Source organism: Sander lucioperca, chromosome 6 (assembly GCF_008315115.2).
Source record: "Sander lucioperca isolate FBNREF2018 chromosome 6, SLUC_FBN_1.2, whole genome shotgun sequence".
In the NCBI taxonomy this organism is placed as follows: Eukaryota; Metazoa; Chordata; class Actinopteri; order Perciformes; family Percidae; genus Sander; species Sander lucioperca.
In genome coordinates, this window is record NC_050178.1 from 32,426,591 (window position 1) to 32,453,045 (window position 26,455).

Sequence of the window (26,455 nt, forward strand, 5' to 3'; positions counted from 1 at the left end):
ACACACACACACACACACACACACACACAGATGACACAGGAAATACAAAAATGGATTATAGAAGTTGGGCTCACTGACATGAATGAGCAAAGTTTGAAGAATAAGGAGCAGGCCATCTTAAAAGGAGTAGTTTTTTTTTTAGGAAATGCACTTAAAGTTAGATGAAACTGGAAAAGAGGAAGTGCCTGGCTATGACGAAACCAGGTAACAAAATTCTTCTCCCAGAACCCCCTAAATCTGACTAATAAACAAGTTTATATCTCGTTTGTTACATCCGTACAAAAACCAAAGTCTAAAAACCTCAATTACATGTGCAGACTATTTATTGGCTGGCGCAGTTATTTCCTGGAGTCTCCGATATGATAGAAATGAGAGTGCCATTGATCTATTGGTGTGTAGAAATCACCATTACTTGTCCATGTTGCACGCTTCATGGTAGTAGAGTTGAGCGAGAGGAGGAGGCTCGGTGAGAGAGAAAAGGGGGTGACAAGGGAGGGATTGGGTAAGTTATTGTGGGGCGTGGTAGTCAGCGGGGGGTAAATTCCTCTGCACTATTACTCAGATCAGGAAGTCATTAACCCTTTACTAGCTAGCAATAGGCTTTATCTCCAGCTGGAGGAACACAGCAAGAGGATAGAAAGAGGACTCTTCATGGAAGATGAGAGGTGTGTGTGTTTGTGTGTGTTAATGCATCTGTGGCCCACACAGTCTGAGCCATGTGGGCTCACGTCAGGGTTCCTTGCACTCCGTGAGCTGGGAGCACAGGTCAGGGGTCAGGGGTCGCAAAGCTACTGGAGGGATTCAGTCTCCCACGTCAACCAACTGGTGGAAAACACCTACAACAATGGAACTATCAATTTCACCGCGGACTAATGCTAAAGTAGTTTTAACTAACCCCACTGCCTGAATCTAATGGCATAAATAGGATCAATCTTTCCAGGAGAATATTCTACATCTCTATCGCAACACTTACCCCTCCTGACACCAGCAGCCCTTTCCAGCCCTCTCATGCTCTGATTCCTCTCCTGTGGTGACAGTGGGACTGCAGGGTTGGAGATTGGGGGCTGGGGTCTCTATGCATAATGAAAAAGGCGACTTATCAAAAGTTAACTAGCTCCTCACCCATTTACAGCCCCTGCCTGCTCTACTAACCCAGTCTGGAAAAGTAGCAGACAGAGTGTGTGTGTTGGGGCAGGGGGTACTTTTTACCCAATCTGAGGATAGATGAGATTCAGATGAGATTAGGGCTGCAACCAAACATTATTTTCTTAATTTATCGGTCGACTATGTTTCGATTAACTGTTTCGTCGTTTAGTCTCGAGCTGAAACAATCAGCTACTTTTTTGGTAAACGATTAGTCATTTAAGTCATTTTTCAAGCAAAAATGCTCAACATTCCCCGTTTCCAGCTTCTTCATTGTAAGCAGTTGCTGTTTTCTTTGTATTATGTGATAGTAAACTGAAAATCTTTGGGTTTTGAACCATCGGTCAGACAAAGCAAGCAATTTGAAGGAAGGCACACTTTGGGCTTTAGGACCCGGCCACTTTATGGACAAAAATTAATTAGCAATTTATCAAGATAATAAAAACAATCCTTCTTTGCAGCCCTAGTTACTTTTTACTTTTCTTTTATAATGCAGCCTTAGTTTAGTTTTGTTGTGTCTGAGAGACAGTGACATTGCAATGATTATAATGGTGCAAAGCAGCAAATCCTTACATTTAAAAAGTTGGAACCTGTGAATGTTAAGCATTTCGCTTGACAAATTACTTAACAATTAATCAATTATAAAAAAATGTTGACTAATTGTTTCAGGACTTAATGAGGTTACACACTATCTTACAATTCATCAATTTACATGATATGAGACAGACCTCTCGGCTAATTTGTGTGTGTGTGCGTGTGTGTGTGTAGTTGATCCTCAAGGGTACTATCCACCTGGTGTCACCTATTTCCTGTCTCTGCTGGACACAGCCATCTGGGCCTCAGTCTGTTCCAACAGCCTTCATCTTCCCTCACTATCTCTCTCTCTCTCACACACACGCGCACACACACGCTTCGCCATAGAGATTAAAACCATGACAGTATACCGACCTACGCCATCTGTCTGAGGAGGTATGGAATGGATAGGTGTCTTTCCAGTGTTTCCAAATGACCAGTGCAGAACACCCCCACTAATCAGCTTAGCAGCCAGTCAGGGGATTTGACTAATCCACAACACAAGCGTGGGAGGGAGCCCGCTGAGTGTGTGTCTGTCTGCGCGAGTGGTCTGTCTGACAGTGTGTGTAGTAAATTAAATCAACCTCGACAATCTTGGCCTCTCTCTTAGCATCCAGCATTGCAAGAATCATCCAAGACACGGGACTACTTTCGAACAGTGATGGATGGTTGTGGGACTTCTTCCATTTGCAGACACATCATCGGGTAGGTAAAGGTTCATTCTCATTTATTAGCAAGTTAACAGTTGTCATAATTCCAGTGAATGAGTGATGTGTAATGACTCCCTACTTTTAGATTAGAAATAGTCATCAATCGTTCTGTCAACCCTTCTTTATTTTTTCTTTCACTCCTCTGTCAAGCATCAGCGCTTTGAAGCCTAACATAGTGTGTAATAGCCTCCCTCTGTCGTCTACTAGTTGTGCGTGACAGCCTCTATCGCACAGCAAACTGTACCAACACACACACATAAACCCCAATGGGAAAAAGATGCATGATACTAAACATGTGTACGTGACTGGTATGTATAAAGCAACATTTTATCACTGCATTCCAAGACACATTGGCATGCCGAAAATGGCTATTGAAAAAAAAAAAAAAAAGAGATGGAGATGAGTTTAGAGGAGAGGGCGGGCAGCGGCACCGCGAGTTAAAGGCTGTATCTGCTGATGGCTGCCGATCAGTGTCTTAGTGCCAGTGGAAGGCAGCGGGGGGGGAGCAAGGGAATATGTTCCATCAGACAAAGGATGAGACCAAGAACAGCAGTCGATAACATGAGATACTATCGCCACGTCCACCTCGAGGTCACATCGTCGCCGTCTCCGGCTTTAGCAACAACCTTCTTCCCAGACGGGGGGGGCTTTACGTGGCACAAGATATAGTGATGTGGTGGAAGGGGTGCCAGGCACATGGCAGATGTGGCCCACTTTAATATACAGTCTGTGTGTGTTTGTGCACAAGTGTGTACATATGTTTTGTTTAGCTTTTTTGATCCTGATGAATTTTGTCCTCGGTTATCGTCTCACAATTATATTTCTCATTTATCAACATCTGATGCCACCTTTGGCTCGTAGTGGTTTGCATTACTGCTGGAACAATTAGGTGATCCATTAGTTAATCAACATCATTTTTGATAATTGATTATTTGCTGAAGTTGTTTTTTTTGTGAAAAATGCTGCTCTAATGTGAGGCTTTTCTTCTTTTCTCTTACAGGACTGCAAATTGACTGTTTCTCAGACAAAACAAGCAATCTGTTCAGAAATGTAATAGACTAAACAATTAATTAACTAAAAGACAAAAATGTTGAGATTAACGGATAAGGAATCATAGGTTGCAGTCCTAAACTGTATCACTAAAAGCACTTATAGAACACTCCTATAAATACTGATCTGTAAAAACACACCTGTGTGTGCTAACAAAGTATAAGTTGTACTACGATAAAGCTATGAAAGCTAAGGTTATATGGAGGTAAAAGCTGTAGATCATTATCAGGGAACATTGTGTGCGTCAGAAAGGTACAGTGTTTGGCTCTCATCTCTTCATCACTGAAGGCAGAAAAAGCTGACTCAGGATCAGCCTATGCAGCAACTACAATCACACACACACACCCCCCTTCCTCTCTCCCCTCTTCTGCATCCATTTCACCCTTTTCTCCAACCCGCTGCTCCAGAGGTATAACTCATTTTCACGCCTGCTGCTAATGTGTGTACGTGTGCATGTATGTGTGTGTTTGCACACTATAGAGAAGTGGCCTCGCTGTGTAATGACTCCTGCAGAGGCAACAGCTCAGAGAGTCGGGGTTGCCGGCAGTGACAGGCTGGCCAATGAAATATGGCTTCCATTTCAACCAGGCGGCAGTCTATCACAAGAACCCTTGCAGATACCCAGCCTTGGTAAGTGAGGAACAGCTAGGGTGTGCATGTGAGAAGATCAGAGCCCCACCCTACCTACACTTCACCCTGTGGAGAATGTAGCATTGCGGTATATACTTTCACTGACAAACGGGCTGCTAATAGGGCCATGAGTATGACTTCAGTGCTACTAGTAGTTGTAGATTTGTATATTTAACTTGTATATACGTTTGTCCCTTTTTCCTTTGTATTTTTTTTCTTATCTTTATTTTTTTAATATTTATTCTTGAATTCTATCCTATTTTATATTTATTATTTCTTGTATATTCTGTATGTGTACTGTGTCTCTGATATTTTTGCTGCTTTAACACTGAAATTTCCCAATTTGGGATCAATAAAAGTCTATCTGTCTTCTATGCAGTTTACTCATTGATTTGATATACCACAGTGAAGATCACATTCAGGCCGCAAGTTAAATTCTTCATCACTTGCATTCTGCTGCAGAGACATGGGGAGGTAGAGAGAGAGAGAGAGAGAGAGAGAGAGAGAGAGAGAGAGAGAGAGAAAGCGGGCCAATGTCCATGAAGAAGCTCCTCAGCACAACAAACCACCACAAAATAATTTTGTTGAATGGCACAAGAGCAGCACCAAGGGACTCTGGCTGAGAAAAAGTTCCCCTCATTATGTGGCCGGGTTAGCTCAGTTGGTAGAGCAGATGCACATATATAGAGGTTTACTCCTCGATGCAGCGTCCGCGGGTTTGACTCCGACCTGCGGCCCTTTGCTGCATGTCATTCCCCTTTCATGTCTTCATCTGTCCTATGGAAATAAATGCCTGAAAAATAATCTTTAAAAAAAAAGCTCCCCTCATTCTGTTTCTCTGCAGCAATTGTGTGGTATTTAGCGGTTTTATATTTAGTTCCCCTCTCCGGGTACCATCACCTTATCGTGGTGGAGAGGTTTGTGTGTCCCTATGAACCCTCACCTATGGCTCCCTAGGGAGGTGTTCCAGGCAGGTCCAGCTGGGAGGAGGCCTCGAGGAAGACCCAGAACTAGGTGGAGGGATTACATCTCCAACTTGGCCTGGGAACGCCTCGGGATCCCCCAGTTGGAGCTGGTTAATGTGGCTCAGGAAAGGGAAGTTTGGGGCCCCCTGCTGGAGCTGCTCCCCCCGCGACCCGATACCGGATAAGCGGACAAAGATGGATGGATATTTAGTTCCTTTCATAATAACAAAAGAACCCTGCTCTCTTGAGGTAGACTAAGAAGAGCAGCAAGTAAAGACAAACTAAGGTTTCCTTGCTATTCCTCTTTTCTTTTGTGTAGTGCCTTTTACACCAAGCATCAGTGTAAAAGGGTTGTCCACCAGTCATGATATCAGGGTCACTTTCTTGGTGAGAAAAGTTATGTTGTTATTAACTGGAGATAAAGATGTCTTTTACCAACCTTTCAACTCAACGTCAAGTGGGTTGCATTATCCAATCACCAATAAAGGCTTATAAAAGAGACTTAACAGGCAGCAAATAAGCTACACTTGTTCAACTGAGTTTATGGGTACTTTAATACCGTAGGCTATGGTTTCAGTCCCTTTCTCTCTTTCATTTTGTAATACCAAGACTGGGTCCTTTATCTCAATAGTAAGAGGGGTCTTAAACTGTGAAGATCACATTTAGCCGCCCAGAATGGGATCACAGTAATCCTCATATCAAAGTCATTACTTGAGGAAGGGTCATAGACTGATGGCGTAGCTGTATATAACAGTCACTGATATACAGGAAGTCACACACACACACACACACACACACACACACACACACACACACACAGCCTGCAACTTGTTGTGACACAGGACAATCATGGGTCATCGGGCCCACATGAGATAAACATGCATGCTTGGTGTAAAAGGAGTCTGAATGAGGACTCAGGTTACTATTCAGTTCGCCACACTACTACTAGGTTAAAGCCCACTTTCTATTCAGACGTTTTCCATCAGAAATTAGCCCTTTAATGAATATTTCGGGCTTTTAGACAAAGTAGGAAATGCGCTTATAGAGAATGCATAAGACAGGTCTTTCATTTCAGCAGGCTTAACATGAGCGCAAAACCATTTATACTAATCACTGTCTGCATGCTAGTTGGACAAACTCATTGCATACTCCCATGATTTGTTCTGAAATTAAATAATACATTCCTGCATAAAACATACACCTTAGTAAATAATGCGACCGTAAAACATTTGTTTCAAATTAGACAGACTTTGTTTCCAGCATTCAAAGACGCACAATGATGCTAATGCAGCAGCTGGCAGAGGGTTTAGAATTAGAGCACTACGGTGTTCTCTCATTCTTCAAACAGGGTGAGCTGCGGCATAGAGACACTCTATTAAACCTTACTAGATTGTACCATACATAGATTAGCCTTCCACTGAGAAGCCTGACATCATTCAAAAGAGAAAGCTCAAAACCAGGAACTTGCATAACAACCTGCCCGGCTGTGTAGAGAGGGACACGGGGCACTGTTACACTTTTCACACTTCTTTAAACCTTGGTGTTCTGTAACAGCCTGGAGCCAGTGAAAAGTACAAAACCTGACAGACTCGCTTTGGTTTTTTGCTTTTCTGAGTTAAAGCTGATTTGACATGATCTTTTGTTTTGTACAAATGTATACATTTGTAAGTAGGCAACTGATGCAGATGATTGCATACGGAGCAGCAGAGCCTTCTGTAAGGCAGGTGTGTAATTTTGTGTACACTCATTTAGTGGTTGGGGTGTATCAGACTAAATTAATCTCCATGCCGCAGGGCAAATCGGGGTCAATTTGAACTCTGCCCAATTAAAACTCTTTTTGTATACCTCAGCACTACAGGCTGCATGATTTCGCAGTGCAGAACACTCAAGTATGCCTTAAGCAAATATCCCATGTACATGGAAGTTAAAAACTCAAACAACAACAGGACAGGCAGAAAGCCGAAGTGGTCAAATTAACTGTCTTCTTGCAGAATTCTCACAGCTAAAGTCTGACTGAGAGGATCCTTAGGCAGGGGTCTTCAACGTTTTTTAAGCCAAGGACCCCCTAACTGAAAGAGAGACCCCCTACAACATATTTTGTCGAAAGTTAAGTTGCATATTAAAATGGGTCTACGATTACATGTAGGGCGGCCTAAAGCCTTTATACATACCTTTTTTGCATAGAATACTAAGCTATTAAAATAGGCTAATAATTGTTGGCATGATTTTATTAATCATGTTTTAATGTTAAAACATAAATGTGGCACATTGATTCACTGATGATTAGGATTCACTGTATCTGTGGATGGCTATCTTAGCGACTACCTTACCTATAGGCCAGTAAGCCTATCATTAGCTAATATGTTTGATTCATGTTAAGACTTTTTAATTTTTGAAAAAAACTTTCAAAAATGTACCATAATTTGGAGGACCCCCTACATTGACTCTGAGGACCCCCTAGGTGTCCCGGACCCCCAGTTGAAGATCCCTGCCTTAGAGGATGTGTTTGTGAACCACTGCAGGGTGAGGAATGCTCACCTGAGGTCAGCCTGAGGACGCTGTGACACAATGAACACAGCCTTTGTGCTGCTCTAACACACATGCACGCCATTGTTTTGCTTTTCACACATAACTGCCTACTAAACAAGCATTGTATACCACCCACATGATTGTCCCTACAGCTCAAATATCACCATCTCATTGGTCGTAGCAAGCATCATCACAGTCTGGTGATCATTGCAGGTAGCCAAGTGGTGACTGTCAGCTACGCTCCTAGCTGCAGCCTGACATGCCACTGCTAACCTAAGAACTGGTCATGTTTTTGTATTGATTTGAGACCACCACGTTGGCGCAATGGGGAATGCCGACGCACAGGACTCCCATCAAACAAATGCGAGGTCATCCACGGTCGATGACTCCTGGCTCAAGTTTTTTTGAAGCCCAGGCAACACACTCTGCAGTCCAATTATAATACCTTGTGGTATTGTGCCAATTCTGCCATTCATACCTCCTACGCATAGAGACAGGAGAATATTGTAGCTGCGATGATTGATTTCAAGCTGTAAAATCCTGCCTAAAAAAAAGTAGTACAACCTCCTGAGAACGGGTTTTTTTTGGCATCTGATAAGCCTTCAATGTCATGGATGCATTATTGAAACTAGACTTCCTGGTTTATATTTCATCTTCGGTGCCTGCAACAACACGCTCACACCCACGCAGCCTCTTGCATTTATTTGAAGCAGTGCTGTTGTCAGTTTGAACAGTCTAGCCGATTAAGTAGATGTTAACTTCACTCCTCAATGTCAGCAAGCAAGCGTCCCTTGGAATGTGCATGAGCAAGGTGCTGAATAGAGAGTGGCTGCTCTCTAGCTCACCCTGAGCTTTGACCTCCCTGAGGAGGGTCAATGATGAGGCAAACTTCTTGTAGTATCTTAGACTAAAAGCCCAGCATCCTCCTCCTGACATCCCTCTGATAGGCCCAGTGGTTGAGTCCTACTGTTTAAGTATTTCTCTCTCAGTCTTCCTGCCCTTTGACACCATGGGAGCCTGGTGTCTTGTGAGACTTCAGACACATGATGGAAAACAAAGCTATCTGTGCTCAGGAATGGACAGCCCTGATACCAAGAGAATACACCCCTCCAACGAGAGGAGAGTGAACACAGGGTTGATGACTATACATGTGTCCTATTTTGAGTGTGATGTGATGTGTGCATCAGTGAGTGGACGTGTTGGACTGAGTGTAACACAATAGAGTGCTGCATTGTGGGCGGACACACCCTTTCCTCCTAGCTCCTCTCCACTGCCTCCACTCCGGCCCCTCAAAACTGCCTTGACGAGATTTCAAAAGAAAGGGACAAAAGAAAAGAGGGAGTGGACACACAGGAATGAAATCCCTGATATGTAAAACCAAAAACAAATCAGGAGTAAGAGAGTAAGGAAAACAACAGGGGGAAAGGAAAGAACCGACACTAATGAATGCAAGAAAAAGTGAGAGGTTTGACAGATTCTCAGCTCTAGTAGTGGAAACATGACAGAGAACGGAGGGAGACAAAGTGGGCAGAACTGAGCAGACTGGGGGAGGCGGTAAGAAAAACAAAATGGGGGCATAAAAACAGTCCTACAGGAGATAGATAAATACAGAGAAATCTAGAGGGAGGGAAGGAGAGAAAAAGCAATCCTGTCTGTAGCATTGTGTTCTGCAATGTGGTGCTGAATTATTGATGCTGCCTCAGTGTCGAAGGGTGAGAAGAGGGAGCACTTTCACACACGGTGTAATCTCTGCATCAGAAACATGCACTTTCACATATGCAGAGTTCTGTGTTGAGCTGCGTACAACGATCTTCCCTCTTGACGGCAGAATTGAGTGTCTGTGGCTGGCAGGGGGAGAGAAGAGGTCAAAGGTCGCAGCAGACCAGAGGGAGACATGTGGTCCACACCTGTTTTAAACCTGCCCCAGTAGACTCACAGGGAGAGATCATCACCAGCCAGACACAAGGTAAAGTGAGAGAGTCATTAGTGCCATTAATTTTTTAACAATTCTCTCTAGTTTTGAAAGACTACAAAGAGCTCTCTTCTCGCTTTGCTTTATCCCTTCCCTGCCTGTGTTTTTCTCTATCCCTGGCTGGCTCTTTTTCTTATCCGCAGAGGAAGCCTGTTTGATCTTGAGTCCTGCTGTTCTGACTCTCCCGCTCCCAGACATAAGGCATACACTCCTCTCTCTCTCTTTCTCTCTCTCACTAAAGGAGCAAGCTCCCGCTTTTTCTTTCTATGCTCCCACTTCTTCAGAAAGAAGGAAAATCACAGGCTCTCCCTCCCTCCCTCCCCTCCTGGATAGGAATCAGACATATTCTCCTTGTTGTACCAAAGACAACAAAATAATTCATGAATTCAAAATGGCCTCGATGCTGTGCTGAGGTCAGCTGTGCTGTGTGCATATGGAGCATGTAGAATGTAAGCTATGACAGCAATGTATTTCACTCAGAGGACAGTGGCCGTCATTGTCATCCCCGGTTAGAGCGGGACACAATGGAGAGGGATACAGCCAGGGACCTGACTCACACATACTGTAAGCCTTCCTGGCCGTTATCGGTAACAAAGACGCTGAAAACAATGGGCATTAAGTGTCAACATGTTGTGTGGAGATACAATAGCGGCTTTAATAGAGGATGGTCATGCCAAAACATTGCAGTTTGTTTTGTTTTACTGAAATGTAGTGTGGTTTTTGCAGGCCCATTAACTACATATTGTATTTAACATTTCGGTAACACTTTACTTGAAGGTATCTACATAAGAGTGACATGACACTGTCATGTCACCCTAACTCTAACCCTAACTTGTCATGACAAAAACCGAATGACACTTAATGACAGAAGTAGGGTTGGGTACCGAAACGCGGTGCCTATAGGGCACCGGTTCCGACCTAAACGGTAGTAACGAGATTTCGGTGCCTTATTTCGGTGCCTGACTTTACACTACGCTCAACAGCAGGTAACGTTAGCCTACCTTTAGCTAGCAGCTGGATTAAACACGGTTAAAATGCTGACAGCTAACGTTAAACAGTGTAAAGTGTGACTGTATTTCAACACCGGGACGCAACAGTCTGCTCTGCAGCGCAGCAGATGCCGTCGTCGGAAAAACACAGACAGTGCGTTCACTGAAACTGGTAACCTACAGCCTCGCGGTGCATTCAAAGTTATTGTAAAATACCCTTTTCCCATCTGGTGGTTGTTTTTGTCATTCAACAGCAATTTACTGGTGAAATAAGTTATTGTTTATTATAAGTTATAGTGATTACATTACTATTAAATCATTTAATTTTGACCATATGGCCGTAGTAATAAACATGTTGTTCTTAAATGTCGCCGACTGTTTTTCGTCAGTTTAGTACCCTTCTTTTTTTTAACTTTCTTAAAAAGTATCGGTTCAGGCACGGTTTAGGCACTGGCACCGTTTTAAAAGTACCGCTTTAGCACCGGTATCGGAAAAAAAAAAAACGATACTCAACCCTAGACAGAAGCGTTATGTCATAAACGTTTATGACTTGTTTATAATGTTTATGACACGTTCATGACAGTGTCATGTCACTCTTATGTAGGTACCTTCAAGTAAAGTGTAACCAACATTTCTTTAAACAATCTTTCAAAGAATACAATCAGCTCAAACATACTGTGACATCCAGGAGTTGAGTGTCAGTTGCTAAAAAGCATGTTGAAAACTCAAATCCTAAAAGATTATTTGGTCTTCTCTTGTATTAAAGTTATAGTTATTCTGCTTGAACACCTTCTTTTTTTTTTTGGGGGGGGGGGGGGGGCTTTTATGGGCTTTAATTGACAGTATAGCTTGAAGACAGGAAAGGGGAGAGAGAGGGGGTTGACATGCAGCAGAGGGCCACGGGTCAGATTCGAACGCGGACCGCTGCAAAGGACTCAGCCTACATTGGGCGCAGACTCTACTGGGTGAGCTAGAGGTCGCCCCCTCCAACACCATTTTAATGCTATTCATGGCTAGCATTTTCAGCAATAAACACTCAATGTAATAGCATTCTGCAATTATAAGTAGTTTTTATTGTTACTGCAGGAATATGCCTTTTTACTGGGTAATCTGCCAGCACAAGATTCAAACTCATACCAACGCACAAGGTAAAACAACGTATGATCATGAGTTTACAGTGTCAAGACATCATTAGCCTACTTTGTTAAAACAATATGAAACAATGAATCCTCTGCGACCAGTGGCGGTTTGGCTGCTTAGAGTAGCCGCTTAAGGTGCGTTTGCTGTCCCCAGTGATCGGTGCAGGCATCAGCTTATAAAATTCTGAGACCTATATTATTAAAACGCTTTGCTGTTACCACCAGTAACCACAGGTGTTGCCAAATCAATCGGGGCTGACATTTTAAGGATTATAACCGCCTCAAGAGCTGACTCCCAAGTTTTGAAGTAAGGCGTACATCACGAGTTTTCAAAAACATTGGTAGTGAAAATTTTGATTTTGACCTGGGTGTAGTTTTTTTTGGTTACACTGACATTTCTATAACTTGTATACAACTGATGGTGCAAAACAAATGTGACGACAATGATTCCTTAAGGCTTACATTGACACTCAGATCCAGCAGTTGGAATACACCATTCCAGACTGGGAAACTCTCTCCTCCACATTCCTCTGAGGGAATACCATCAGCACATGACAACAGCCTCACTCACACTCAGCCACTTTGCCTGCTGCCTCCCACTGCAACCTTTATACACAAAGAATGCCTATGTGTATGTGCATATGTGTCATGGACAGCAACCTTTAACACTCAACGCTGCCCTCAGACAGAAAGAAATCCCAGAGAGAAAGTGAGTGGGAGAGCAAGATTTGAAAAAAAAAAAAAAAAAAAGAGTGATGGGGGGCACCAGAACATGCTGGTGTCAGGCAGCTATGCCACGAATGTGATGAAGTGATTGATGGAAAGGTTCTTTGTGTAAAGGGTATCCCCCCCTCTGTACCTTTTCTTTTTCTCTTCTTTGTCAAACTCACCATCACCCCTATACTCATCTCTGTGTATTTCCAAGAAAAAACACTTGGTCTTACCCAACTTTCAGCATATATCTATGCAGAGCACATTATGTCTAATCTAAATGAAAAGCACCCATCAGCTCCACACCAAGCCCTGTCCTACATGGGCCAGTGCACAACAGGAATGAGTATATGTGTGTGTGCATGTATGGAGAGGGATGTTCCCATTTCCACTCTGTTTGAAGCACATGGACTGAGTCGGAATGTGAAGGGGGAGGGTGAGGGGAGAGGGTAGGGCAGTAATCTGAGCGGGGCATCCCACAGCGCAGGCCAGCACATGGTCTATGCACTCTACTGTGGGCCCAGCGCACAGGGAGATGGACACTAACAGAAAAGATTTCCCTTTCAAACACAGGCCTGAATAGAGGAACACTATAGGGCCTGGTAGCCATCCACATATCCAAATGTACCTACTGATGCTCCTTTGATGATAATAACATTGTATGACAGTGGCATTGCTTCAGCTGTTGAAAAAATAACAAATGTATAATTGCAGTTACTATATGCAGGAAGTTCATTCCTACAGCATGTACTAGGGGTGTGCAAAAAAGTCGATTCACATTCGTATCGCGATTCAAGCTCTACCGATTCAAAATCGATTCATAGAATTCCAAAAATCGATTCATATATAAATATATATTTTATTCTTATTTTTTTCGTTTTGTAATGGCGTGTATACTATTGTTTAGATCGCCATTCCCATAGATGGCGCTGCGTCGAATTCACACCGACGCCTGGGCACTCTTGTCATAATCAAAAGAAGAACGAGTGCAGCAGAAGTAGTTTAGTCGGCGCAAACAATGGCAAACCTCACAGAAAGAATTATTCAACCTGCTCCATCCTCATTGAAGGCGAGAGTTTGGACACATTTCGGCTTTTATAACCTCGAGGGGCAGACGGAACTTGATAGGAATCATGCTATATGCAGGCTTTGCAAAGCGAAAGTTAAGTATTTTGGAAACACCACAAACCTGAGAACTCACATGGTACGGCATCACCCGGAGATTAACATTAAAGACGTGGACAAACAACAACCTAAAGTACCGTGCCAGTCAACCAACGCACTCTTTCAATGCTCTAAACTCCCACCAAACTCTGAACGAAAAGCTCTTTTTATTTAACAGTTTTATTTTATACTTGAATTAAATGTATTTGAAAGCTGGCCAAAGCTTGGCACTTTGCAGTTTTTAAGTAGCAAAAGTTTTTATTTTTGTATGAAGACATACAATATCAAACTACATTTCATTTGTTGTGTTTCTTTTCTTTTAAATTGTATGTCTACTGCAATCACATGGGAAAAGTAACTACATTTACATACTGTGAATCGTTTTTTTTTAAATTGAGAATCGTTTTTGAATCGAAAATCAATTTTGAATCGAATCTTGAGCCTAAAAATCGATATTGAATCGAATCGTGACATTTTCTGAATCGTGCACCCCTAGCATGTACCCAGTTTTAAACCTAAACTCAACATGCTGCAGCATTGTGCATATGTGAAAATATGAGTGTCGTTTGTGGTCAGTTATTTATTAATTATTCAAGAAATGTCTCAGCACACATTACTGCAATGTGTTGTCAACAGCGATTATGGAATGCTGCTGGATCGCTTATCATTAATGTTCTGCAAAGTCTAGCTCAATTACAATTAGAGCTGTCAGCATTAACTCGTTAATCGCAATGCGATTAAGGGCCAACGCGATGCAATTAATTTTTTTTAATCGCATGCCGCCATTTATTAATTTATTTTACACTTCACTCTGCTTTGCTTCGTGCCTAACAGGCTACTATTTTGACCCTTTGCAGCACCGTTACTTATCATCATGCTGCCACTTCCTCGTATCACATCCTGCTGCTGCAGGCTGCAGGCATGATGGAGAAAGACAGCAGCAATGAAATCCTGAATGGAGCTTTTTATTTTCCAAAACTCCCGGACGGCTCGTAGACAAGTCAAAGGTCATATGCACATTGCGTAAAGCTGAATTAAAATATCACCAAAGCACGTCAAGCTTGAGCTACCACCTACGAGCTAAGCATAGTAGTACAGTTATTAACGTTGATGCTAGCATGCTACCCACTCAGGCAAAGCACTATTTTGAGATTTTTGAGAGTGCTACTTGCCGACCTGTGGATAAAACCAAATCCCAAAAAATTACTACAGCTCTTGTGAAACGGGTGGCAACTAACTGCAGACCTGTCAGCATCGTAGAGGACTCGGGTCTTAAAGACGTACTACGGTTGGCATGTTCTGACCTGTCTCGTTGCCGTCGAGGGGGACAGTAGTTTCACCATACACACAGCCTGTACAACACGAAGAAAGCAGCCACACTGGAACAGCTGCAAAGTGCTGCAAACGCGGTCTCATTAACCGGTGATCACTGGACGTCAGTGAGTAATCAACATTATTTAGGAGTTAGTAAACACTATATTGACTCTGGTAAGGATAGGGATTTTTAGGTTTTTAGTTAGGTACTTGGAGGAATTGTGCAATAATGACAGATTCACACATTTTTCTTTTGTTCACAGTAAATAAATAATTACAAATCTTAAAATCAAGTTCATAAAGTAACTTTCTTTGCATTCATTTGATTCCCAATCAAGATACACTGGTAAACATTGCTTTCGATTCTTAATATGTACTTAAAAACTGTTTGAAATGCAAAATAATTTAATTTTAATCATGTGATAAAATATGAGATTATTTGCGATTAAATATAGAAATTCAGTGATTAATCGCTATTAAAAAAAATTATCGTTTGACAGCCCTAATTACAATACTTTGACTATGACCATTTTAGCATTTCACCATTTCTGTTTTGTGGAATTCTCGCCAACACAATCTGACTCTGGTATCGGCTCACATAGCTAATCATTTACATTGTGATTACAGCAGCTTGTAAGCATGCCTCTCAAAATTTATTGCAGATATCTGCGGATGTGCTGACTGCACAGGGCTCACTGTCTGATTGGATCTCAATATTAGCTTCTATGATGCCGGCTCATTCAAACCTACCTGCTTCAAACACCACCAGAAACAAACCGGTACTGCATCAACTTCAACTTTAATACGGTATTCCCATATAGATGTAATATGACACATGATTATCTGGATTGTATTAAAAGAAAGTGCAATGAACCTTGGGGGAAAAAAAGTGTAATGACTATCTACCTCATTTTTTAAAACAAATTATGCATGTTCATACATTAAAATACTTAGTATATCACATGTGCTGGAATTTATTCCTAGAACCACCTTTATAAACCCGATGCTGTATTTACTGTAGTTTCAACAGATGAGGCAAAAAGAGAATCTTTTCACCAGCATGTCAGTGTTTCTTTCAAAAGACAACAACTTTTCCAACAAAAGTGCTGCCAAGTGCCAACCATGCTCAATGGATGGGTGGTTGGGTAAATTGCAGCATGCAGTAAGCACAACAAAGACACAAACACTTGCTATCTGTTGTGTTTGTACATGACAGGTTCAGAGACTTTCGTCAGTAAATATTCCACAGCTTCGGGACACGCTTAAACATGCATGAGTGAAGAGCACATATCAGCATGTTTCTCACACAAACCGTTGCCCCCTGGCCACGCTCAGTAAGAAGCAGAACAAGTGAAAGAGTCTGCTAACAGGCGCCTGAAAACCAGAGAGATAAATATCAGGCCTGAGGTATGTGCTGCTGCATCTAAACAGCTCAAGCACAATGTCTGCTGCAGGTAAACCACATTTTCGGGGTGGTTCATCTACACCAGGCATGGCCCCAGCACTGACATGTCAGCCCCAACACACCTTAAAGAATATTTGTACATTACGTAAACCCACCAACCTGTTCTCGCAGCTATTACCTACCAATGACAGACATGGTTATGATACCAGACTGGCTGTAGGTTATGGCTTTACTCTGCCAATGCCCAGAACCAATGCTCTTAAAAAAAAGTAATATATAGAGCTGTAACATATTGGAACAGCCTCCCCCCACATGTAATCCTAATGGGAAATACTTCAAGCTTCAAAAAGAAACTAAGATAAGCTGTTAGCAGCAAGGAGTTTAGGTTAAAACCTGTTTAACTCCTTTATTCATTTCTATTGTTTTTTTATTTCTTTCTTTACTATATATTTTATTTCATGTTACTGTTTTCTTTTGTTGTTTTTATAACATGAAAAACATGCTACTGTGCCTTTTGTTTTACAAAATCCAGGAGGTTTTTATTGTTCTAATATAACATGTATTTTGCTTTATAATATTTGTTTGTGTTTGTCTTGTGTTGGACCCCAGGAAGAAGAGTCTTCACTACGGTGATGACTAATGGGGATCCTTAATAAACAATAAACAATAAACCTACAAGTACATTAATGCTTTCAGGAAGGCATGCAATCAGACTCACACCCTCCAACAGGTAGTGATATGAGCCTGGAGATGAGTGTACACTACAGTATACATGATGCACATCCTCTGAATGTGTATGTGTCAACATATGTCATGTTGGCTGCATTCTTGTGAAACTGCTGTCACTAGTTGACTTCCAGTTGTTACTGCTCACAGTAACCCATATCTGCAAATGTGGTTCCTTTCACAACACCAATTACGTACATTTAAATAGTACCCAATAAAGATATGCTTCAGTTTCAGTTCTGTCCACAAATGGCCTCAGTTTTTCGAGTCTATTTCTCCCTCCAGCTCTGTTTAGAGAACACATGGTTTAAACGTCAAAAACATTAGATTAAATTAGCATCACTGTCAGATTCACCTGTTTACCAAACCCAGACGGTAGCGGACTCAAGTTAGACTCATGCTGGGTGGATTGTTATGAGAGACGGTCTAAAACCTGTTCAGATCGACCACTGATGCAGGTTGAACTCATGTCACTGTGTCAGGTAGCATGTGTGACAGTTAACCTTCCTTGCTTGCTTTTGAACTGCGTGAGACTGCACACATGCAGCACCATTTCCTTGTTTGTACACGGCAGGGGGGGGCTCCTATCACAAGATGTCCCACATGGATGAGTGGAAAGGAAGATGACAGGAAGAAGTCTGATCTCTACTTGCTGCTACATAACTACATACAACATCAACAAGTGTGTGTGTGTGTGTGTGTGTGTGTGTGTGTGTGTGTGTGTGTTCTTGTTTAACTATATTCGTGGTGGCCAAAAACCGGGAATACAGTATACTTGTGGGGTCCGGACAGCTTTGTGGGGCCAAAATGTTGGACCCCACAACTTTAAAGGGCTGTTTGAGGGTTAAGACTTGGTTTTAGGATTAGGGATAGAATTGGGTTATGGTTATGGTTAGGGTGAGGGTAAGGGTTAAGGTTAGGCATTTAGTTGTGATGGTTAAGGTTAGAGTAAGGGGCTAGGGAATGCATTATGTCAGTGATGGGTCCCCACAAAGATAGTGCCACGCACTGTGTGTGTGTGTGTGTGTGTGTGTGTGTGTGTGTGTGTGTGTGAGAGAGAGCGAGATGACTGTGGGGAAAGAAAACTGCAGTATTCCCACATTCAAAAAAGGTTTAAAGTAAAGCTAGGACCCAGCACTTTAAACAAGCCTCTCTATAAGCCTGCGCATGGCCTGCAAACACTGGGAGAAAACGGGAGAAATCTCCACCAGAACAGCTTTGATGCTGGGAACAACTAAAATAGAACTGGTGCATCCACATAGCAACCAGGGGGAAGAACATTGTGTCCCCACTCACATTCATATAGAAGAAAAGAGTAGAGAGAGCGAGGCTGAGTGCGAGTGTGTGTAAGTGATGCAGATTTGGCTGAGAAAAGGTGATGAATGGCTTCATTAAAACGTCATTAGCAGAGGTGTGAACCCGAATGGGTGAGTGCCAGCGTGCAGTGATTGCCCAGTTCCAACACACACACATAAACTGACACTAAAATTCTCTCTTTGATACCAGCACAACCGACCCACCCTCTTCTCTTGGCACTTAGTGGTTACAGTGTTTGATGTCAATGCGAGTTTAAAATGCGACCTCAGGCTTTCATAAATAGCAAGCTTAAAACATCAGTGACAAGCCAAATTATTTTCAAGAAACAACAAAAATTCAGAATTTCCTTTAATTAAACCGTGCTTCCCTTCAACACACACACACACACACACACACACACAACCCCAGAGCCTGAGGGAGATGAGGAAACGGCAGTGACACCATGGAAAAAAGAAAGCAATGAAAAGAAGGATACAGGAGATGGAGGAGAGCAAATAAGAAGAACAGGAATGCAAAAGAAAGAAAGCAAAAAGAGGAAGAAAAACCTGAAAAGACCATTGCTCAAAATGCAGTCGAAGTGTGTGTGTGTGTGTGTGTTTGTGTGTAACCTGATTAGCCAGACCCTACAGGGAAGATAAATCTACATTATTCTTTCTCATTTTCCCTCTGCTCCTCACAAACCCAAAAAAATGGGGGCAATTCAGTAACCCTAGCAACCAACTCTACTGCCTACGTGCAGAGAGAAGCTGATGATGCACGGGGGAAGGAGAGAGGAAGAGAGAGATGGAGATGGGGAGTGAGAATGCTAACACAAGTGCATACTGCACTTAAGGTTTGGGCAATCGCTTATATTGTTCACATCGTCCAATCGTGGTTACTCGAGATTGCCAATGGGTGATCTGACCGCCAGTCTGACAGGCTGGCTACATTGAACAGCGTAATTGGACACAACATATTATGCATATGCTGAGCAGCAATGAAAATGGCTACACTGGATTGGCTGTTCTGCCCGTCCTGCTTCCTGCTTGGCTATTGTGTAATTTCCCGTTGACGATGCTTCTGTTTTACTGCTGATAGTGATAGCATCTTGCTTCGGTAGCTTGACGCAGTTAATTTGTCATATTCTTCATTACAGCGACTACTTATCCACTTTACTTAATTACCTAAACCTACACTAGTTCACTCAAGCACTGATATCGATATCCTTCTTTCTCGCGAATGTTGTTCACACGCTATTCAGTTCTGTTAGCTTCTTCAGCTAAGTAGTTAGCGATGGTTTCTCTGTCTCACTCCGGCTCTCTGCTGATCAGCATGTCAAATGTTTAGCTATTCCTCTGCCTGCTACATTCATAATTGTACTGTATAGCTGGCTCTGCACCATGGGAAACTCTATTGTTAACGTTAGCTGCCCAGCAGTCGGCGCGGGCTGACCTAATCAGATAGTCAGTTAATTAAAATCGCTTTAATATCGGTGTAGGAAAAAACAATCGCCCATCATTCCTTCAATCGTGACAAGATCGTACAGTCTAGTAGAAGTTCCCTCCTTTATACTTATAAATTCTCTTCTATTCAGGCCTTCTCTTATTTCCAAGATCCCTCCTCCTCCTTTCCTCTTTCTCCCCCTGTCCTCCCTTTTCCCTTCTTGGTTAGACTCCTTGCTTTTTCTTCTCCTGCTCTCCGGCCACGTATGAGGGCTGTTCAAACACAACCTGTTTCCTCTGGCGTCCCCCGGGAGCATTATCCAACCCTTCTACTGTTGTGTTTTCTCTCCTTCTCTTCTTTCTGCCGCCCTCCTATTTATTTACAGGTGGATGTCTGTTCTCCTGTTTTACAGAGGATATGACTGGGCTTTGTCTTTGCCCTGCTCTGCTTTTTTGTAGATCCCTCTCTTCTCTCCCCCCAACTCATACACACACAAACATCCTCGCTCTCTCTCAGCTGGTTGTGTGAGTCAGTGTCCAGTAAAGAGGCTCATGCATGCACTCACATAATGTGTATGTCACATACGCTGCAACCATAAAGTGATGATTATTGGTTTAAGCTGCCATGGGAGGCGTGTCATAGTGTGTGTGTGTGTGTGTCACATTTCATCACAACTGACAAACATCATGAAAGAGAGGAAAAGAGTGAGACAGGAAAGAGAGGGGGAGAAAGAAGGAGTGAGAATAACAGAGTTTTGAGTTGAAGACCAGCAGTTCTTTTCACAATGGTCTGATTGTTCATTGGATGTAGGCTGACAGAAAGAAAAAGATTGAAAAAGAGGGAGAGGGGAGTTTGGGATTGACAGACAGAGTGTGTGTGTGTGTGTGTGTGTGTGTGTGTGTGTGTGTGTGTGTGTGTGTGTGTGTGTGTGAGGGGGTAGGCCAGAGCACTGCTCTGCTTTTTACATTTTTACACGCTCTTACCGGTTGCTCTGCTGTTGCTGTTGCCGTGTGTGTGTGTGTGTGTGTGTGTGCATGTGTGTGTGTTAAAATATTTTTGAATGAGGCACCCTAACAGAGGTCAAGGCCCCTATATCAACTAGGGATTCAGGTCACACACACATTCACACATAGGCTTAGGCAATGTGACCATGTATGCTTTAGAGCTGAAACTATTAGAAATGTAACTGTCAATACTTTTGGTAAATTATTTGTCTTTTAAGCAAAAATGCCAGCTTATAAAACTGGTTTTCTTCTATGCTGGTAAACTAAATATCTTTGCTTTTAAATGTGTCAACTTGAGCTCTGGGAAACTCTCTAGGCATGTTTCCTCCTTATATTGTAGGACTATCTTCTGACATTTTGTTGACCAAATAATCACTTTATCGAGAAATAGTTAACAATTCATAAGATAATGAAAATGAATATTAGTTTCAACCCTAAGACGATACGGCACAAAAATAATGAAGTATGCCTTTAATATCTCGTACTGGATTTTAAGAAGTTTCACATCCAATTAATGAAATACACTGATTCAGGTCACAGTCGGATCTGGTTATTCTAGCTATAGAAAGGCTTCTTAATTGAATTTGAAATGTATGTACTGGAATATCACAAAATAAAATTACACATATTATAATAAAAGATTTTAACCATTTTGCCCACCCCTATTCACACACACACACACACACACACACACACACACACACACACACACACACGAGTAACAACGTCTCCACCACAACGCTGCTCAACTTCATCATGAAACCAACTGTCTGAGTGGAATGCTACAGTTACATTATGCAAAAACCCCAGCTTGTAAGTCTGCCAGAATGAAGGGGGGTGTGTGTGTGTGTGTGTTTTGCAATAAATATGACATCAGCTTAACTGTGTTTCAAAATGCCAGTGCACAAGGTAACCCATTGACAGGCATACAAATCAGCTTCACATGGGTGCACCTACACACACGTCTTCTACATCACAGCAGGAACACCTGAAAAAAGGAGGGGAGATTTCAAGTACTGAAGGCCTAGCAAATGGGTAGCAGCTAGAGGTGTAGAATTAGCCAACCAGGGAAGACGGAGCATCTGCTGCCCAATCAGAGCATCTGGAACATCTGGCACCAATGAACAGCAGCTGAACTCTGACCTTACCCACTTGGCTTCACCAGCTGCCTATTTGTCATTCATGCTCCAGCCCTCTCAATCTATTCCATCATCTCTCTGTCACTGACATTGATAAGCTGTTTGTCTTAGATCTGATACACTGGGTGATGTTGTACACCTGAACAGGTTCATCTGCATTTCACTGTGAAAGCAGACATTCCGCTTTTATCTCTGCTATCGCCTGTATCAAGGAGACTACGGTAGGCACTACACAGGGGTGAGAAAGACATCTCAATCCAAATTGCAATAACACACTCACTGACTTGTAAGAAGCGCTCTGTTTATGTGTATGTGTGCACTGAAGGAGGCCAACTCAGCACTTACAGTGTTGGTAAATTTAAGGCTGTGTGTTTTCTCGCAGGTGTCGCAGCAGCCCGGTAGTAAAGTGTCATATTGAATACTAAAGAATGAGGAAGGAGATGGCTAGAAGGGAACAGAAAATCAATGAGTGATTTCAATCACGTACTGTCTGGTGCTGACACAGCACAAGGACACACACACACACACACACACACACACGGTATGGAACACACTGTTCTATTGTGACTTATCAAAGGGAATAGAGGATTTTCACTCTTTAAAAATTCTCAGTTCCTTTCTATTCTGAGAGGCAAGTGTGCTGACTGCGGAGCTAAACATCCTCACACACCGAGCACAGTAGCAATGAGTGTATGTGTGTTATGTGAAGGGCATTTGATTCCTTTGCCCTGACACAAAGCCGTGAGCCCAAACAGGAAGCTTCACACACACACACACACTCCCTGTACAATCTGTGTGTGTTCGAGCCTGACTCCTGAACCTCGGTTTCACACAAACATCCTTCCTGGCTGATTATTTTAAGCTCCGTTAGCATTTTTAATTCAGCTCACAATACAAACACACAGATCCAGGACCGCCCTCTCCCCCCCTCCTCCTCTGGACTTGTGGTTGGTAAGTGCACAACTGGACTCACTCAATACAGTTCAACCCTAATTGACAAAGCGTTGTTAAGAAGAACACACACAAAACCCTAAAACGACCACTAATTGATTAGCTTAAAGATGTCTTCTTGCAGCCTTGCACCCACATGGGATGTTTGCTGAGGTGAAGGCAACTGCAGCAAAGGGGTCAATGTTACAATAACAATCGTGCCACCATCTGTTTTGTCATTTCTCTATTCCCTCTGCCTCTTACTGTTTCATAGTTGATAAATGAGAAACAGAACCTCGCCTCAATTTATGTCAGAGGACCCCTCTGCAGTATTCCTGCTCCTCCTGATCAAAATACATCCAACCAACCACAACACACACACAGAAATATTCAGCCCAGGTATGGAGCCTCACACTCACTCACACACACACACACACACACACACACACACACACACACACACACTCTCAGGCCCACAATCCTGCTTGCAGACAAACCTCTTGCTGTTTCACCACCTTTCCTATTGTTTGCTAGTGAAAGCAGCCATTTATCCTAAATCATATGTCTCTCTGGCTGCCTTGTAAACAGGCAGCTTAGTAGCGTACACGTAGACAGACACACCGTTTCAGTTTATGGTCACAGACACTCGTCCCTCTTGAGGGGAGACAGATCAACATCATATCTGCAGAGCTTGAATGAATGTATTAGCCAGTCTGGAAAATAATAATAGCCTACATCTGTTTGGAGATACAGACTGTGTGCATACCTTTTTCTGTGTGACTATTTAGTCTAAAGACCAATACAAAGTTATTCAGCACATCATCAGATTAGCTAGCCATACATATACCTCTTTGTATTTCTCCAAACCACCATAATCAACACGATTTATCAGTGGCAGCAGCAGTGGTAGTTATTTGCAAACGCAGGCACTTATTAACATTCCCAGATGTGTAAAACTCTGACATATGCTGAAGCGCTAAGCCAAATGTACTTGAAAAATGAAACATCTGTCAAATGTTTTCAAAGACTCAGCACTCCCTAATTTTCCTCTAAAATGTTTCCCGTTGCCTGATTTAAAGCTTTCCATTGAAATAACCTGGCAAGCTTGATGACTGGTAAACGAGGGATGGGGATAGCTGGTAGATGTTAACTCATGACTGGATAAATGCGATGGAGCCGGTAGTAGTGACAAGCTTTAGAGTAATTTGGAGTATTTCTAAAAGCAAAGTAGCTTTCTGGATTCAAGTCCAAATAAATGCTCTGTGAACTACGAGTGTTAGGTGATAAGCTCCCTAACTCCATTTCAGCGCTGTGTATAACCATTTACATCTGTGTTCGAACATTCCTATCCCTCTTTAAATGTGTCTCAACTCACTTTCTGTTGCTATCTTTCTCCTTTTTGTTTTTGCTTTTTTTTTTTCACACACACCCTCTCACACACACCCTCTTCCCGAGCAGTAGGAACATTCCTTGCATCAGCCAGAATCCTGTGTGAAATAACACAGGCTGAGAAAAGGATGGTGGTATTTAAGTGTGTGTGTGTGTGTGTGTGTGTGTGTGTGTGTGTGTGTGTGTGTGTGTGTGTGTGTGTGTGTGTGTGTGTGTGTGTGTGTGTGTGTGTGTGTGTGTGTGTTCTTATAAAAGCAATTTTCTTCAGGTTACATATCAACATGTAATGTGACAAATCCATGACATCCCTATACCTACTTTAGGTAATCACTTAACAACTCTGCATTTTCTTTCCTCACAAAAAGGTACAGAAGACAGACAAAATAACGTAGACGAATCATGAAAAATGACACAATTAAACACATCAATCAATCAATCAATCAATCAATCAAAAACATAAGGCAATATGGGCCGGCAGCAGAGTTCCATTATAAGAGGGCAAAATTATCTCAGGAATCTCACCAGAATCTCACCAGAATCCCTGAGTGTGTGTAGAGTAGTGTATGAGTGTACATATATTGCACTGTTTTGAGTAGTACGATGGTGCTACAGCAGAGTATGATAGCGCCACTGCACCAGTGTTCCATCAATGGCCAAACTGGAGGTGCATCGGCGAAACAAAATGCCAGTTAATATGGGTCTAGAAAATAATCAGGACCAGAGCATTTATCAAGTGCTTGACTTATTTTGTCAAGTGTGTCTGTGTGAATGTGTGCATCATGCCTCTTCCTCACCTGCTGCAGAGATGTATGAATGTAAGCCATGGGAGGAGTTACATTTATTTCCCCCATGATGCTGCGGTGTATGGCTGCAGCATGAAAAGACTATCCATGTTGCCTGATTAGAGCCATACAGGTTTGATTCCTCAGCTAGCTGGACCACAATAGCGGACCGTGTTAGCAAATACAGGGAGACAGAGATGTGATGTGTAGGTGCTTTATGTATTGCTGCTTGATACCCTTCATTAGAGAATATCTAACAGCAGTGTGCAGGGTAATGACAGACTGTCTGTGTGTCTCCCAGAGAAGGCAGACTGCTAGGAATGTCACAGCAGACACAGCACCTGGAGACGCCTCTACAGATGGAACACACACACACACACACACACACACACACACAGTAATGAGGATGCAGAGGTTTATCCTTTCATTTCAGATGACAGTATGTTGAAAAATGTGTGGACAGAGAGAGCTCAACATAGCTGTTCGCTAGGGAGCAGTGAAGCAACTGACAGAAAGAATCGATGCAGAGGGTCAATGGACAAACATTAAGTCCACAAGCTGACAAACACAGGAGACAGCCCTCACAATGCAGCACGGACAGAAAGCCTTTACACAGGCTGCCAAGCATAAGCAGCGGTCTACTGGTCTACGGGACATTGAGACAGCAACGCTAATGTCACTGTGGTGGCAGCTAAAGGAGTCTGCAGGTAGGCAGGTGGCAGAGAAAGTGGCTAATAAGAGGTGGTAAACAGTGAGCTGAGTCGAGTTACCCCGGATTCATCTGTTTATTAGTTTAACTGACAGGATTACCTGTGAGAATATGACCAAATCAAATCAGATTTCGTGTAGACAAGTGACAAAATTAATTAGGATAAACGTGGATGGAGTGGTGAAACTAATTTAACATAGGAATCATAGGTAAAACATATTAAGTTAGAGTACTAGAATAAAAAAGGAGTATAAGAGATAAAAACAAAAGTCATACAGATGCTTCCACGCAAGGCACAAGGGGATTTAAATGTTTGATAGGTATTTGATCTCAGGTCATTTTTAACACCCATGAGTACATTTGGGTAGAATGGTGTCCATGCCTCCAGTAGAGTTCCGTTTTGCCAGCTTTTGGTGGATCCACACTTTACAAAGACTTGATGTTGAGTTTTCCTGTATTTTTCGTTTTCCAACGTAGAGGTTTGTGATTAGCCTACACGCTCCACAGCCGCTTTGTTTTTCACTGACTTGCTGCTCTATCCTACAAAGCTGCAGGTGGCAGCAGCTCTACAGAAGAAGAACAGAAGGGCTGCGAGGTGACAATTTGTTGAGGCAAGGCTGGAAAGAGAACGTGTGTTCTTAAAATGACATGAGAACTGTGTGATGAGGAAGGTGGTAGCCCATTTTATCTGGTGATCTTGCACTGAAGCAGCAGTGGAAACATGCTGTTCATGAGGAGAGCAA

The 26,455-nt window shown here is 42.5% G+C and overlaps 1 protein-coding gene across 3 annotated transcripts in view; it reads right to left on the minus strand.

Annotated features, from left to right (window-relative positions):
* srgap2 (SLIT-ROBO Rho GTPase activating protein 2) overlaps window positions 1-26,455 on the minus strand; it is a 64,063-nt gene that overhangs the window by 36,111 nt on the left and 1,497 nt on the right. The window lies entirely within an intron of this gene.